This window comes from Eutrigla gurnardus (assembly GCF_963514095.1).
Source record: "Eutrigla gurnardus genome assembly, chromosome: 20".
In the NCBI taxonomy this organism is placed as follows: domain Eukaryota; kingdom Metazoa; phylum Chordata; class Actinopteri; order Perciformes; family Triglidae; genus Eutrigla; species Eutrigla gurnardus.
In genome coordinates this window covers 5,980,449-5,995,483 of record NC_139931.1, presented here as the reverse complement: position 1 = coordinate 5,995,483, position 15,035 = coordinate 5,980,449, and the positions used below count along the sequence as shown (strand labels likewise).

Genomic DNA, 15,035 nt, shown 5'->3' with positions numbered 1-15,035 from the left:
TGAGTGTAAACCCAGAGGCTGTACAGGTCAGTCCGTGAGATTCTCCAGGTCTTTTGACCACTGGTTCAGATTCTGTCAGAGTCTGACCATCAACACCTAAAACAAACATAAAACATGTGAAATATGTCAGTGACACAAAAGGAAACTTTGTCAAATCAAGACTAGTGACAATGTTCACCTGCCCAGCAGACAGTTAGAAGCAGCAGTCCTGTCCTGTAGTCCATCATGTTGAACTGTGTGTCCTCTGTCCTCTGTCCTCTCTGCATTCACATAAGTAGAGGTGGAAGACATCCCAGGTTTGCATCGACTCCTCCTCACAGTGTGGAATAGATTTGACTTGGATCACTTCCTGGTGTGAAAAATAAAAATAAGTGTTTACTGTACACGGGTCCCTCTTGCATATTTCAGTATTATTTGTGGAATAGGTTAGGTAAAGTAGGAAACACATTGTTCAAGTTTTTTTGTGCTCATTATTAAGCAGTTTGCATCACATGAAGACTTTGACTATCAGTTTTACAATATCCCCAGAGTGAGTTTTTGATATCATGTTAAAGTGAGCTTCTATCAGGGAGTAACTGCAGATGACTTTATTTATTTTTATGTCTCATTGTTAACGTGTGTGTGTGGGGCTGAGTCACATGGTTGCTGAGTATTTGTGCAGGTCTGTTGGTGGTTTGTATCACTGTGGGGCCGACGGACACAGTAATACACAGCTGTGTCCTCAGGCTGCAGATTCGTTCCTTTCAGAGTCACTGTTCGAGCAGAAGTGTCTCTGCTGTAGCTGAACTTGTTCTTCAGAGCTTCATTTTGACGAAGGCCACTTGTTCCCCACTGATAGTTAATCCAGTCCATCGGTTTTCCTTCACTCTGTCTGATCCAACCTGTTGCATAGTCGTCATCAGTCAAAGAATAACCAGAGACCTGACAGTTGATGGTCAAAGACTGTCCAGGCTGCACCACCATCGAGTCTGGCTGGATGAGATCAATACTGTTCACACCTGTGGAAACACAAATCAACATGATCTCCATCATTCACCGACTGTTCAGCGTTTCTAATGTGTTTAATAGTGTGAATCCACTAAAAGCTCCTCACAGGTTGCAGCTGCCAGCAGCAGCATCAGAGCGACAGAGAACATGATGATGTTGGAGATGAACTGATGTGAGCTCTTCTGTCTCTGACACACAACAAACACACACACTTCACTTCCTTATAAGGCAACTCACAAGGAGGCTGATTTACATACCGATGATAATAAATCAGCTGACTACAAGTTATTTAAATGAATCAAAATGAAGATGAAATGTTCAGCTGTTCTTCATCTCACAAGAAGGTTGAACTTGAATCTCGGGCAAACATTTTATTTTGTCATTAGAAACAAACTTTCCTAAAGATTCACTAATTAAAATCCGCTAATGCGGTTATGATTCATCCATCCATCCATCCATCCATTTTCTACCGCTTATCCTGTATTCAGGGTCGCGGGGGGGCTGGAGCCGATCCCAGCTGTCATTGGGCGAAGGCAGGGTACACCCTGGACAGGACGCCAGTCTATCACAGGGCCGACATGTAGAGACAGACAACCATTCACGCTCACATTGGTTATGATTCGGATAATAAAAATAATCCTGATAATTTTTTAATAACACTTTCATGGAAGAGTAACAGACATTTGAGGATTACTTCCTGCTGTAGTCGTTGAACTGGAGTTATGAGCTGATTTTATTCCATCACTTGGAAGGTTACATGCAATGATGTATCAGTGTTTGTAATGTCAGAGTACTTTAGTAAAATCAGCTGGAGTTCTATTTAATGAAGACCTTTTTGATATAATCTAACATGGTTTCTCTCTTGACAGTGAGCTGGTAGAAGTGGTTAGTGGTCCGAGGGCTCCTCCTCTGGTGGCTTCATGTTACAAGAGTTCAGGCACTGAGGGGTTTTTGTTCAGCTCTACTGATGGTTTGTGTCATTGTGGGTCTCTGGCACAGTAATACACAGCAGTGTCTTCAGGCTGCATATTCTCTCCGTTTAGAGTCACCGTTTTGCTGGAAGTGTCTAAGCTGATACTGAACTTGTTCTTCAGTGAATCTTTATACGAAGAGTCTCCCGTATATTTCCATCCGATCCACTCCAGTCCTTTCCCTGCAGGCTGTCTGATCCAAGCTGTGTAGTGGCTGCTAAGAGAATAAGACACCTGACAGGTGATGGTCAGACGTTGACCTGGCTGCACAGTCACAGAGGCTGGCTGTGTCAGCTGTTCACACTTCACACCTGTAAAAAGAAAAGTAAATGTTTAAAAAATATACTGCACTGCTGACTTTGACAAATCCAAAGAGACTCACATCCAGCTGCCAGCAGCAGCAGCAGAGCGACAGAGAACATGATGATGTTGGAAGTGACGTGCTGTGAACTCCACTGGCAGCCTGATGTGATGTTTTATAGCTGCGTAAAGAGGAAGGCCACTGAGTTTGCATACAATCAAACATGTTAAACATCAACATTGGTCTAATTGAGCCATAAGAGTCTGTTCAGTGTGTTTATATGTGCAGGGTGAAAACATGCCTGGAAATCATATTTTAATTTAATGACACACTTAATTGTAACATTTTAATAAAGAGTCCCCATATTTACAGAAATAAAAAATATATTTGCTTTGCCCTTAACTATCAATGTTAATTTTGTGTATTCTATCTATGTAACTGTTATATAATTTAAAAAAAAGTCAAACGCATGAGTTCAGCTTTTTTGTAATTATTGCATTCTTGATTTCTTTGCTGACTTTCTGACTTTATTTGCTGTAAACAGAAATGCAGAGACAGCAGCCAGGATCATGTTAATGGTATGAAACTTAAGTTACCTTCAGCGATGCTGCTGGTTTGCAGCTTTGCATGAAATATTTTTGATGGTTTCATTGATTGCAGATGTGCACAGCTGCTCAGGAACTGAAACTTGTTGTTTTCAGTTGGTTTGTTTTATTGAGCGATATTATTATTATTATTTTATCAGTATCTTATTCTCTCATTAAAAAATGTATCTCTGATGCCAGTCATACATCAGTGGTACTCAAATGTTTGTGTTTTATCATTTTGAATTTCACTATTAAAGTATGAAGTTTAATTTCAGCAACCACTTTGGTGAGCAGTCTTTAGCCCTTTCATGAACATGTAATCTTGTAATCATATTTAATGTTTTTTAATAATATTTATGAATAATATTTTTCAGGAATGTTTATATTGCAGGGACTAATTTATTATATGTAAACAAAAACTAAATATACATCAAGAATAAAGTAAATAATGTGAATGAAAAATACTTTAAGTCTATCAGCCCAGTAAGAATGAGTGCTGTAGGATTTTGTACAGCTGCTCCACCAACTCCAGTCACTGTGAGTATCGAGCACAATAATAAACAGCAGAATCTTCCGTCTTCAGAGTGTTCATCTGCAGATACAGCTGCTGCATGTTGTTGTTTCTGGAGACGGTAAACCGGCCTTGAACTGACTGAGGGTAGCCGATGTTGCCATTGTTATTGTCGATAGTTGCAATCCACTCCAGTCCTTTTCCAGGAGCCTGTCTGATCCAAGCCATCCAAGAGCCACCAAAGTTAAACCCAGAGGCTGTACAGGTCAGTCTGTGAGATTCTCCAGGTCTTTTGACTACTGGTTCAGATTCTGTCAGAGTCTGACCATCAACACCTAAAACAAACATAAAACATGTGAAATATGTCAGTGACACAAAAGGAAACGCTGTCAAATCAAGACTAGTGACAATGTTCACCTGCCCAGCAGACAGTTAGAAGCAGCAGTCCTGTCCTGTAGTCCATCATGTTGAACTGTGTGTCCACTGTCCTCTGTCCTCTCTGCAGTCACATAAGTAGAGGTGGAAGACATCCCAGGTTTGCATCGACTCCTCCTCACAAACAGTCAACCAGATTCAACTGGTAACTTGTGCTTTGCTGTATTTGTCCCTCAGTTTTGGAATCAGAGGAGCAATTAAACAGTGTCATCTTTTCAATCTCTCTTCAAAACTCATTTTTACGATTATGGCTTTCTCCTAATTGACCATATTTTATTATGTGTGTTTTAAAGAAACTCATTGTATCTCTTACAACTTATTTTGTTTGACTTTTTAACCTTAAGTTATTATTATTGTTATTTGAATGTGGTCACTTGGTGACCTTGTTATTTACATCTGTGTGTTTCCACTTAAATGTGTGAAGATATTTCATTTTTTTCCATATATTAAGTAGTGGTGAGCATGTAGAGGCCGGAGAGAGGACATTTGGGGAGCACAAGGAGGCTGATTTACATACCGATGATAATAAAGTAACTGAAGACCATTTTATTTAAATGATCTAAAAAGAAAATTAAACACTCATGTGTTCTTCATCTCACACAAATAGAAGGTGGAACTTGAATCTCCGACAAACACACATTATGTGTTGCAAACCTTTCTATAGTTTGACTAATTAACATCTCAAAGTTGGCTTTACACTACTGAGTCAGTCACTAATGCAGTTATGATCCAAAAAGTAATTATGTGAGTGTTTTTGTAAATCACTGATTCTTGAGATAAGGGACAAAACATGTCCCACATCAAAATGTTGCAATTTGTCTTAAAAAACAATAAATTATTTATTTTCAAAAGGCTTTAAAAGTTGGATATGAAAGACTTTTGTATGTGTACACCCTTAGTTTTGTATATATTTATAATATTTCATAGTAATTTGATAAAATACTGGCACTGTACTATGAAAGCCCATGCAAATGAACTCGTCCTCCGTAGAGGTCACAGTATCAAACTGCCGAAAATAAGTGTTTTAAAATGCCCAAAATGTCCAAATATTAATATGAGGTTAATTGTATGGCTTAATAAAATACCACAAAACATTTAAAGTGGACATTCCATTATTTTATACATTTACAACAGCCTCTCAAAGTTTGTCCTTAATTCATGTCAACTCCGTAAGATATTTTTCAAATTCTAAATAAATCAAACATATTTTGGTCAGCCTTCACCCTGAGTACCCCCTTTGACTCCTTCCTGCTGATGGATGCAGCAGTCCAACACATGGTCTCGTAAGTTTTACATTTTAAAAAATATTCAGCAAACAAGTTGAAATCTCTGAGGTCACAGCTAGTGTGTGTCAACACTGTCTTCAAATTAGGGGTGATTTCAATCAATAATTTTGAAATAAAAGTTGGTATATAGGTTTAGTTTAGTGGCATCTGACAACTGAGAAAAATCTAAATGGCTACCTTTTACTAGATATGAGTAATTTGAAAAACATGTCATTTTTTCAAGTGGAAAAGTGCTCCCAAATCCTTATTAATGAATGCATAACAACTATATAACATGATAATATAATCTAAGTATACATTTTGATTGAATTAAAGTTGACATATGATGACAAAACCCACTTTTTCTGGGATTTGGGGTGTTGTTTGGGGTCTTTGGTGAAATAAGGCCGCACATGCTTCTTTGAGTGAGAAACGGATTTCTGAAAATACCCCGCGCTTTTTTTCAGATGAGCCTGTCAATTTCGGCGCTTACTCTGATGTAGGAATAAGGCACATTTGAATATTCCCACCCATTCTAGGTCAGTGCCCACGACCCACCTCCCCATCCTCCGCTCATTAGAACATTCAATGTCTTCTTGGGGATCCACCCAGTATGTCTGCCAAGTATTTGTATGCAGAAACAAAGTCCTTACAGCGATGATGGTGTGTTTTGTTTCTGATAAGACCTACCGTTTTGTCAGAAACAGCCCAAATGTGAGACCAGCGCAGAAGCAGAAAATGGCTCTTTTTCTCCACGTTTCTGTCTCCCTTAGCCTGGTGGGGACTTCAAGTTGCCACGGTAACCCTTTAACTGAGTCTCAGGCCACAGCTACAGTTAAAGGGATAGTTCACCGCCACGCAGGTGGTCTAGTGGTTAGAGGACATGCCATGTACGCATATATGCAGCGGACCCTGGTTCGAATCCTGACCGGAGGTCCTTTGCTGCATGTCACATCCCCCTCTCTCTCCCATGTTTCCTTTCTTACCACTGCTAAATAAAAGGTGTCTATGCCAGAAAAAAATCTTAACAAAACAAAAACAAAGGGACAGTTCAACATTTTGGCAAATTGGCCCATTGCCATAATCCCTATATTCACAGCAGTAGGTTCATTACCTTTATTTGTCTGTGTAAACTATTTTTAGCTGCTCAGAGCTATGCTGAGGAGGCTAATGGGATTTCCTGGTTTCCCTCATCAAACTCATCAAATACACAATCCAACAACTCCAAAATGCTTTCTTGGACTAGTTGTGACCTGCACATTCACCACGCTATGTAATGAAAATGTAACGTTACGAGACGGAGCCTTTTTAGAGGTAAATTCATGTTTTTCAGCAAACAGTCTCTGTATTTGCCTCTAAAACAACTCCGTCTCGTTTGAAATCTCTGAAGAATCTCATCATAATGTACAAACACCGGCAGTAGCCCCTGTGGTCCGTTCAAAATTTCCCCAGGAACATTTTGACATTTTCATGTGTGCCTTAAAGATCCTGTGACCAGGTACTCCTTGTTTGAAGTTTGATACCCTTTCCCTTTATGGTCTCTCCCTTTGCCACGTTCAGAACATGCTACATATCCTTAATCAGTTTGATTCTCCATTAATTTGTCAACATCGTCAAATGTGTGTCAACACCGTCAAATGTGTGTCAACACCGTCAGTTGTGCGTCAACACCGTAAGATGGAGGTTTTTCATGTTTATACAAAAATGCATATTTCTGTTGCCCATTTGACTGTGTTCATATATTAAAACACCAACTTATCTACATCCATCAGTGTCTTTTGTGCACAAAACCACTGATTGTATATATAAAAATGAAAAAAATACTCAACGAAATGAAGGTAATTTAAATTGGCTCATTTCAAAACAATGGAAAATAATATTAAAAGTCTATATAATGCAATTTATCACTTAAGCTTGTTAAGGCGCACCATTTCTACACACTTAAAGATTTCACAGTGTTTGTGAATTGATCAAACACACAAAAAACATATTTTCATGTGTCCGACGGAGTTGACAAATGTCAAGTTACTCACTGAGTAAATGTCAATTTTTATAAGAATTGGTTAAATAAATTGCCTGTTCCTTTTCATGGTAGATAGATGAGACCTGTGTTTATGAAGATATCCAATTCAAATGAATGTGGCATTGATTTTTTGTTTGTGACTTTTCAAAAGTACTTTTGTCCCTAATCTCAAGAATCAATGAAATATTATCATGGAAGAGAAACGGACATTTTGAGGACCATTTTCTATTGTAGTTGGATCACAAGCTTTTAAAATCAAGTTGTGAGCTGAATGTATTCAATCCCTTGAAAGTGTGTACTTTATATACTCACTGATGTAACAGTGATTGTAGTGTCATATTACAGTATGTGATATTACAGTATTGAAGATCTAAAGACTGTTTCCTTCTTTACTGTGACAGTGAGCTGGTAGAAGTGGTTAGTGGTCCGAGGGCTCCTCCTCTGGTGGCTTCATGTTACAAGAGTTCAGGCACTGAGGGGTTTTTGTTCAGCTCTACTGATGGTTTGTGTCATTGTGGGTCTCTGGCACAGTAATACACAGCAGTGTCTTCAGGCTGCATATTCTCTCCGTTTAGAGTCACCGTTTTGCTGGAAGTGTCTAAGCTGATACTGAACTTGTTCTTCAGTGAATCTTTATAGTAAGAGTCTCCCGTATATTTCATTCCGATCCACTCCAGTCCTTTCCCTGCAGGCTGTCTGATCCAAGCTGTGTAGTAGCTGCTAAGAGAATAAGACACCTGACAGGTGATGGTCAGACGTTGACCTGGCTGCACAGTCACAGAGGCTGGCTGTGTCAGCTGTTCACACTTCACACCTGTAAAAAGTAAAGTAAATGTTTAAAAAATACACTGCAGAAGCAGAACTGCTGACTTTGACAGATCCAAAGAGACTCACATCCAGCTGCCAGCAGCAGCAGCAGAGCGACAGAGAACATGATGATGTTGGAAGTGACGTGCTGTGAACTCCACTGGCAGCCTGATGTGATGTTTTATAGCTGCGTAAAGAGGAAGGCCACTGAGTTTGCATACAATCAAACATGTTAAACATCAACATTGGTCTAATTGAGCCATAAGAGTCTGTTCAGTGTGTTTATATGTGCAGGGTGAAAACATGCCTGGAAATCATATTTTAATTTAATGACACACTTAATTGTAACATTTTAATAAAGAGTCCCCGTATTGACAGAAATAAAAAATAAATATTAGCTTTGCCTTAAACTGTCAATGTTTTTTTTGTGTATTCTATCTATTTAATTGTTATTTAAAAAAAACGTTAAACGCATGAGTTCAGCTTTTTTGTAATTATTGTATTCTTGATTTCTTTGCTGACTTCCTGACTTTATTTGCTGTAAACAGAAATGCAGAGACAGCAGCCAGGATCATGTTAATGGTATGAAACTTAAGTTAACTTCAGCGATGCTGCTGGTTTGCAGCTTTGCATGAAATATTTTTGATGGTTTCATTGATTGCAGATGTGCACAGCTGCTCAGGAACTGAAACTTTTATTACAAAATGCAAAAAACAAATCCTTTATTGTTCCTTTGTGTGTTTTGTTAGATGAAAAAAATAGTGTTAATCAAAAGGCATTGAGGTTTATAGATTAATGTAAGTAATATGCTGTAATCATTCCACTTCTCCTCCACTTTATAGATCAACACTGACTCGTCTCAGAAATGGTTTTCATGAAACACTTAAATACAACATGTGATGGAAAGATTGAAATGTTTTCAGTTGGTTTGTATTATCGAGCAATATTATAATTTGTTATCAGTGATTCATGAAATGTATCTCTGAAGCCAGTCATACATCAGTGGTACTCAAATGTTTGTGTTTCATCATTTTGAATTTCAGTATTAAAGTATGAAGTTTAATTTCAGCAACCACTTTGGTGAGCAGTCTTTAGCCCTTTTATGAACATGTAATCTTGCAATTATATTTAATGTTTATTACTCATATTTATTAACTAGAAAATTCCTCCGCTGGAAATTTTGAAAGGGCCACGGGGGCTACTACCGGAGTGTATATAGATTACGATGAGATTCTTCGAGATTTCAAACGAGACAGAGTTGTTGTAAAAACTGTCCCTGAAAGGAACGCGCATCAGCAGTTTTGCATGAATTTACCTCTAAAATGGCTCTGTCTCGTAACGGTACATTATTATCACATAGCGTGGTGAATGTGCAGGTCACAACTTGTCCAAAAAGAGTTTTGGTGTTGTTGGATTGTGTATTTGATGAGTTTGATAAGTTTGATACATGTCACCGAGCTCAGCTGTCACTCAAGTACTCAGTACTACTGAGACTCAAGTACTGAGAACTACCAAGTACTACTGAGACTCAAGTACTGAGAACTACTAGGTACTATGTACTGTCAAACAGTTGAGTGCGAAGCATGTCACCGAGCTCAGCTGTCACTCAAGTACTCTGTACTACCGAGTACTACTAATGCTCAAGTACTGAGAACTACTAGGTACTATGTACTATGTACTACTAGGTACTATTTACTGTCAAACAGTTGAGTGCTTCACACTCAACTGTTTGCCAGTACATGTCACCGAGCTCAGCTGTCACTCAAGTACTACCGAGTACTATCGAGTACTACCGAGTACTACATCTTTTTGATGTGTGTAAAGCACTTTGTGTTACATGTTTTTGTATGAAAAGTGCTCTATAAATAAAGTAAAGTTGAAGTTGAAGTTGAAGTACTGAGGTTCAAGTACTGAGAACTACTAGGTACTATGTACTATGTACTACTAGGTACTATGTACTGTCAAACAGTTGAGTGTGAAGCACTCAACTGTTTGCCAGTACATGTCACTGATCTCAGCTGTCACTCAAGTACTACCGAGAACTATCGAGTACTACCGAGTACTACTGAGGTTCATGTACTGAGAACTACAAGGTACTATGTACTGACAAACTGTCACTCAAGTACTACCGAGTACTACCGAGCTCAGCTGTCACTCTGAGACTACTGAGACTCAAGTACTGAGTACTACCGAGTACTACTGAGACTCAAGTAACGAGAACTACTAGCGCACTCAACTGTTTGCCAGTACATGTCACCGAGCTCAGCTGTCACTCAAGTACTACCGAGTACTACCAATTACTACTAAGGCTCAAGTACTGAGAACTACTAGGTACTATGTATTGCTTGAAAAACTACAATTCCCACTGGCTGCTCCTGTTGGCCAATCAGAGCGCACCTGCTATCACTTCTGAGTGAGACAGAGAGAGATAGACAGACATGTGTCTCCATTTTAAAGTTTAAATGGAGTTTCTAGCTGAAAGTATGCCTGAGCAGAAGAGGTTTGACAAAAAAAACTACATTTCCCACTGACTGCACCTTCCTGTCCACCAATCAGAGCACACCTGCTGTCAGTTCTCAAGATCAGAGCCACAGAGTGCCGTCACCATAGCAACGGCCCTCAGCACGTGTGTATGGCCGTTTCTCAATACCCAGTACGCCAAGTTCGAACTCGTGAACTCCGGGAGTCTAGACTTGCGGAGTTCAGTTGGAAGAACGAACTCCCGGGGTACGGGAGGACGGGAGAACGGGAGGACGGTGTTTTTCTGCATTTGGAACAGGAACGTACTTGATGACGTCATCGTTTTTGCCGGTTGACGGCGTTCAACTTCCGGTTATTTTCACTGGTTAAAATAAAATAAACACTATAAAAAACAACTCCGTTTCATTTGTATATTTTATTATATATTATATGAGGATATAATATGATGTTTTCTTTTTATACAAATATGAATATAAATGTTTGGGAACAACCGGGAATACGGGCGGATTACGTAAACACGACAAAACGCTTTAGTATAACGTTATAGTTGTATAAAAATATAAAAACCCTCCCTTAAAACGGACCGATTAGTCCGATATCACAGCCTAAAGTGTTTCGTTCAGAGACCAAAGTCTGCCTTTTAGACGCACAGAAAACAGCATTGCTTTACCACACTACAATCATACAAGACCAGCGTCAGATTTCAGAGGGTCACGCCGGGACAAGGCAGTCATCAGCGGGGTAGCAGTAATGCTAAGTGCCCGGGCCAACTTGCTAGCGGCTAGCGAGGTAGCTAGCCGTGATAGCCGTTAGCGGCGAAAACGTCGGAATAAAAACTACGTGCTACAGTTATAAATCACCCACAGCACCGATTTGAAGTTGTAAAAATGACATTCCCGCAAAAATACATAAAAACATTTATTCACCCCAAAACAGTAGAATTTCAAAACTTCTAACGTTAACAATTGTGCGTCTTCTCCTCCGCCATTGCTTTATTGAAATGCATTCTGGGATACGTAACTGCCCAAAGTCCACACAAGTCTCCTCCGATGCATCCCCGGTGAAATGGGCGGGGCAAGAACACATCCGGGGTATTTGACCGTACTTGGCCAGATGCGAACTTTGAATTGGAACAGTACTCGGTCCGACGCTGATGACGTTTCTCAAGTCCACAAGAACAGAAGTACAGAGAAGAACGCATATTGAGAAACGGCCTATGACTGCCTTCAAGCCTCTCTCTGCCTCCCTCGATCTCTCCATTCCGGCTTCGCAGAGGGTCCGAACAAAAGCTTGCCACACTCACACCGAAACTCCTATCGCCAAAATGTTCGCAGCGTTAGCGCCACAAGACTCTGCTGAAGACACTGATCACTTTTATTTTTTCCTAGTGTCAGAAATGTGGACGCTAGGGCGAGTTAGATATGGACCTGGTTTCAGGTTTCTTTGAAAATCTGCTTCTCGATTTGCATTGCAGTCAATTGGGAGAAAAACCGACGTGGCCACGCTTTGAGGTTGCTAGTTCAAATTCTGTAAATCTCACAGAGTTTTTGAGCACATTGTGAGAGACAGGATAAGTTTGTCTACAAAATTGGAAAATATCACATGTGTAGAGTGAAAATTGTGGCCAGGAGGAGTTTGGAAAGGAAAAAAATCTGAAGTATTTCGAGGAGCCCTCACACTCTAAGCGATGATGTCACCCACTCTAACAAAGAAGGTTCCGCGCAATACACACCTATTATAATCTCATGATTTCTCCCAAAACGATCATGGTCATTGAACAGTGAATGATCAGAAACTATATGACCTATTGAAACGTGGATTGACACACCAGTACACAAGCCTTATGTCTACGTTTTAGAGTTTAAATGGAGTTTCTAGGTGAAAGTATGCCTGAGCAGCAGACGTTTGAAAAACTACAATGACTGTTCCTTTTTTTTCGCTAGTCCAATTCATTTCAATGGGAAAATTTCGGAAAAATGTATGTTCGGCTAAGGAAAGTAATAGCACGCCGATCCCGATCGAACCGCACGTTTTAAGATATAAAATTTTTCCTACAACTCTTAAAGCTGTAGGAGTTTTAGGCAATCGAAATTCGGAGGCAAAATAATAATAAGTAGGAAAAAATCCTCTGAATAACAATAGCTTCGCCCCGAGCACTGGTCCCCTCAACTATTTCATAGCAGTAGGGGCCAGTGCTCAGTGCAATTGCCCCGTGGCCCTAAAAATATATTTCCTTTGCCTTAAACTGTCAATGTTTATTTTGTGTATTCTATCTATATAATTGTTATATAAAAAAATGTTAAACGCATGAGTTCAGCTTTTTTGTAATTATTGCATTCTTGATTTCTTTGCTCACTTTCTGACTTTATTTGCTGTAAACAGAAATGCAGAGACAGCAGCCAGGATCATGTTAATGGTATGAAACTTAAGTTAACTTCGATGCTGCTGGTTTGCAGCTTTGCATGAAATATTTGTGATGGTTTCATTGATTGCAGATGTGCACAGCTGATCAGGACTGAAACTTTTATTACAAAATGCAAAAAACAAATGCTTTATTGTTCCTTTGTGTGTTGTGTTAGATGAAAAAAATAGTGTTTATCTAAAGGCATTGAGGTTTATAGGTTCATGTAAGTAAAATGCTGTAATCATTCCACTTCTCCTCCACTTTATAGATCAACACTGTCTCGTCTCAGAAATGGTTTTCATGAAGCACTTAAATACAACTTGTGATGGAAAGAATTAAATGTTTTCAGTTGGTTTGAATTATTGAGCAATATGATTATTATTTTATCAGTATCCTATTTTCTCATAAAAAATGTATCTTTGAAGCCAGTCATACTGGCACACATCAGTTGTAATGTGTATTATCATTTTTTAATTTCAGTATTAAAGTATTAAGTTTAATTTCAGCAACCACTTTTGGGAGCAGTCTTTAGCCCTTTAATGAACATGTAATCGTTATTGAATTTCATAGTTATTAATTATATTTATTATTCATATTATTTTTTCATGATTTTTTATATAATGATGAATTTATTATATGTAAAAAATATGTTGGAATACGTAAAAACTAAATATATATCAACAATAAAGTAAATAATGTCAATGAAAAATACTTTAAGTCTATCAGCCCAGTAAGAATGAGTGCTGTAGGATTTTGTACGGCTGCTCCACCAACTCCAGTCACTGTGAGTATCGAGCACAATAATAAACAGCAGAATCTTCCGTCTTCAGAGTGTTCATCTGCAGATACAGCTGCTGCATGTTGTTGTTTCTGGAGACGGTAAACCGGCCTCGAACTGACTGAGGGTAGTAGGTGCCGCTACTATCCGTGTAGATATATGCAATCCACTCCAGTCCTTTTCCAGGAGCCTGTCTGATCCAAGCCATATGATAGCTGCTGAGTGTAAACCCAGAGGCTGTACAGGTCAGTCTGTGAGATTCTCCAGGTCTTTTGACCACTGGTTCAGATTGTGTCAGAGTCTGACCATCAACACCTAAAACAAACATAAAACATGTGAAATATGTCAGTGACACAAAAGGAAACTTTGTCAAATCAAGACTAGTGACAATGTTCACCTGCCCAGCAGACAGTTAGAAGCAGCAGTCCTGTCCTGTAGTCCATCATGTTGAACTGTGTGTCCACTGTCCTCTGTCCTCTCTGCAGTCACATAAGTAGAGGTGGAAGACATCCCAGGTTTGCATCGACTCCTCCTCACAAACAGTCAACCAGATTCAACTGGTAACTTGTGCTTTGCTGTATTTGTCCCTCAGTTTTGGAATCAGAGGAGCAATTAAACAGTGTCATCTTTTCAATCTCTCTTCAAAACTCATTTTTACGATTATGGCTTTCTCCTAATTGACCATATTTTATTATGTGTGTTTTAAAGAAACACTTTATTGCTTACAATTTATTTGTTTGACTTTTTAACCTGTTATTATTATTATTTTAATGTGATAACTTGGTGACATTGTTACATCTGTGTGTCTATCACTTCAATGTGTTAAGATATTTCATTGTGTTCCATATTAAGTAGTGGTGAGCATGTAGAGGACATTTGGGGAGCCCCGTGTTATTTTGATCACTTGAATATGTTTTCCCTAAATGAAAGAAAATACTACCCAGTTTTATAGTTTTGGAGAGAATTTGAATATTTCAAATAATATCTTACAATTAATGTTTTATTCTTTACATGCCTTGTTACACAGATAAATACAATCACATTGAGACACCAACAGTCTGAGACTCTATTATCAAACAATTAAACAAATGTTAAAATAGATTCTTCTGGTTACTTTAACTGTGTGTGTTGCACAGTAATACACCGCGGTGTCTTCAGCCTGCATTCTGTCTGTTTAGAGTCACTGTGTTGCTGGAGGATTCTAAGTTTATCACTGAACTTGTCCTTTAGTGAATCTTATGTATCGTACGAACCTCCAGTTGATTTTATTCCAATCAATAATGACTCAAAAAGCTGGATCAGGTATCTATCAAGGACCAGGTGTCACTATGGGGTTTCTTGACTGAATCCCTTTATTTCTTCACATAACTTCTCACACAAGTCAGACAATTTAGACAAAACTATTCACATCAACAGAATATTAAATGTCTGCTTCAACTCCTATGGGGGAGCTGTAATAAATCCCGTCTGAATGAAGGAGTTTTA

General features: G+C 38.8%; 1 protein-coding gene across 2 annotated transcripts in view; it reads right to left on the bottom strand.

Annotated features, from left to right (window-relative positions):
- LOC311030586 (uncharacterized protein) overlaps positions 1-15,035 on the bottom strand; it is a 331,387-nt gene that overhangs the window by 296,560 nt on the left and 19,792 nt on the right. The gene's annotated exons all lie outside the window — the stretch shown is intronic.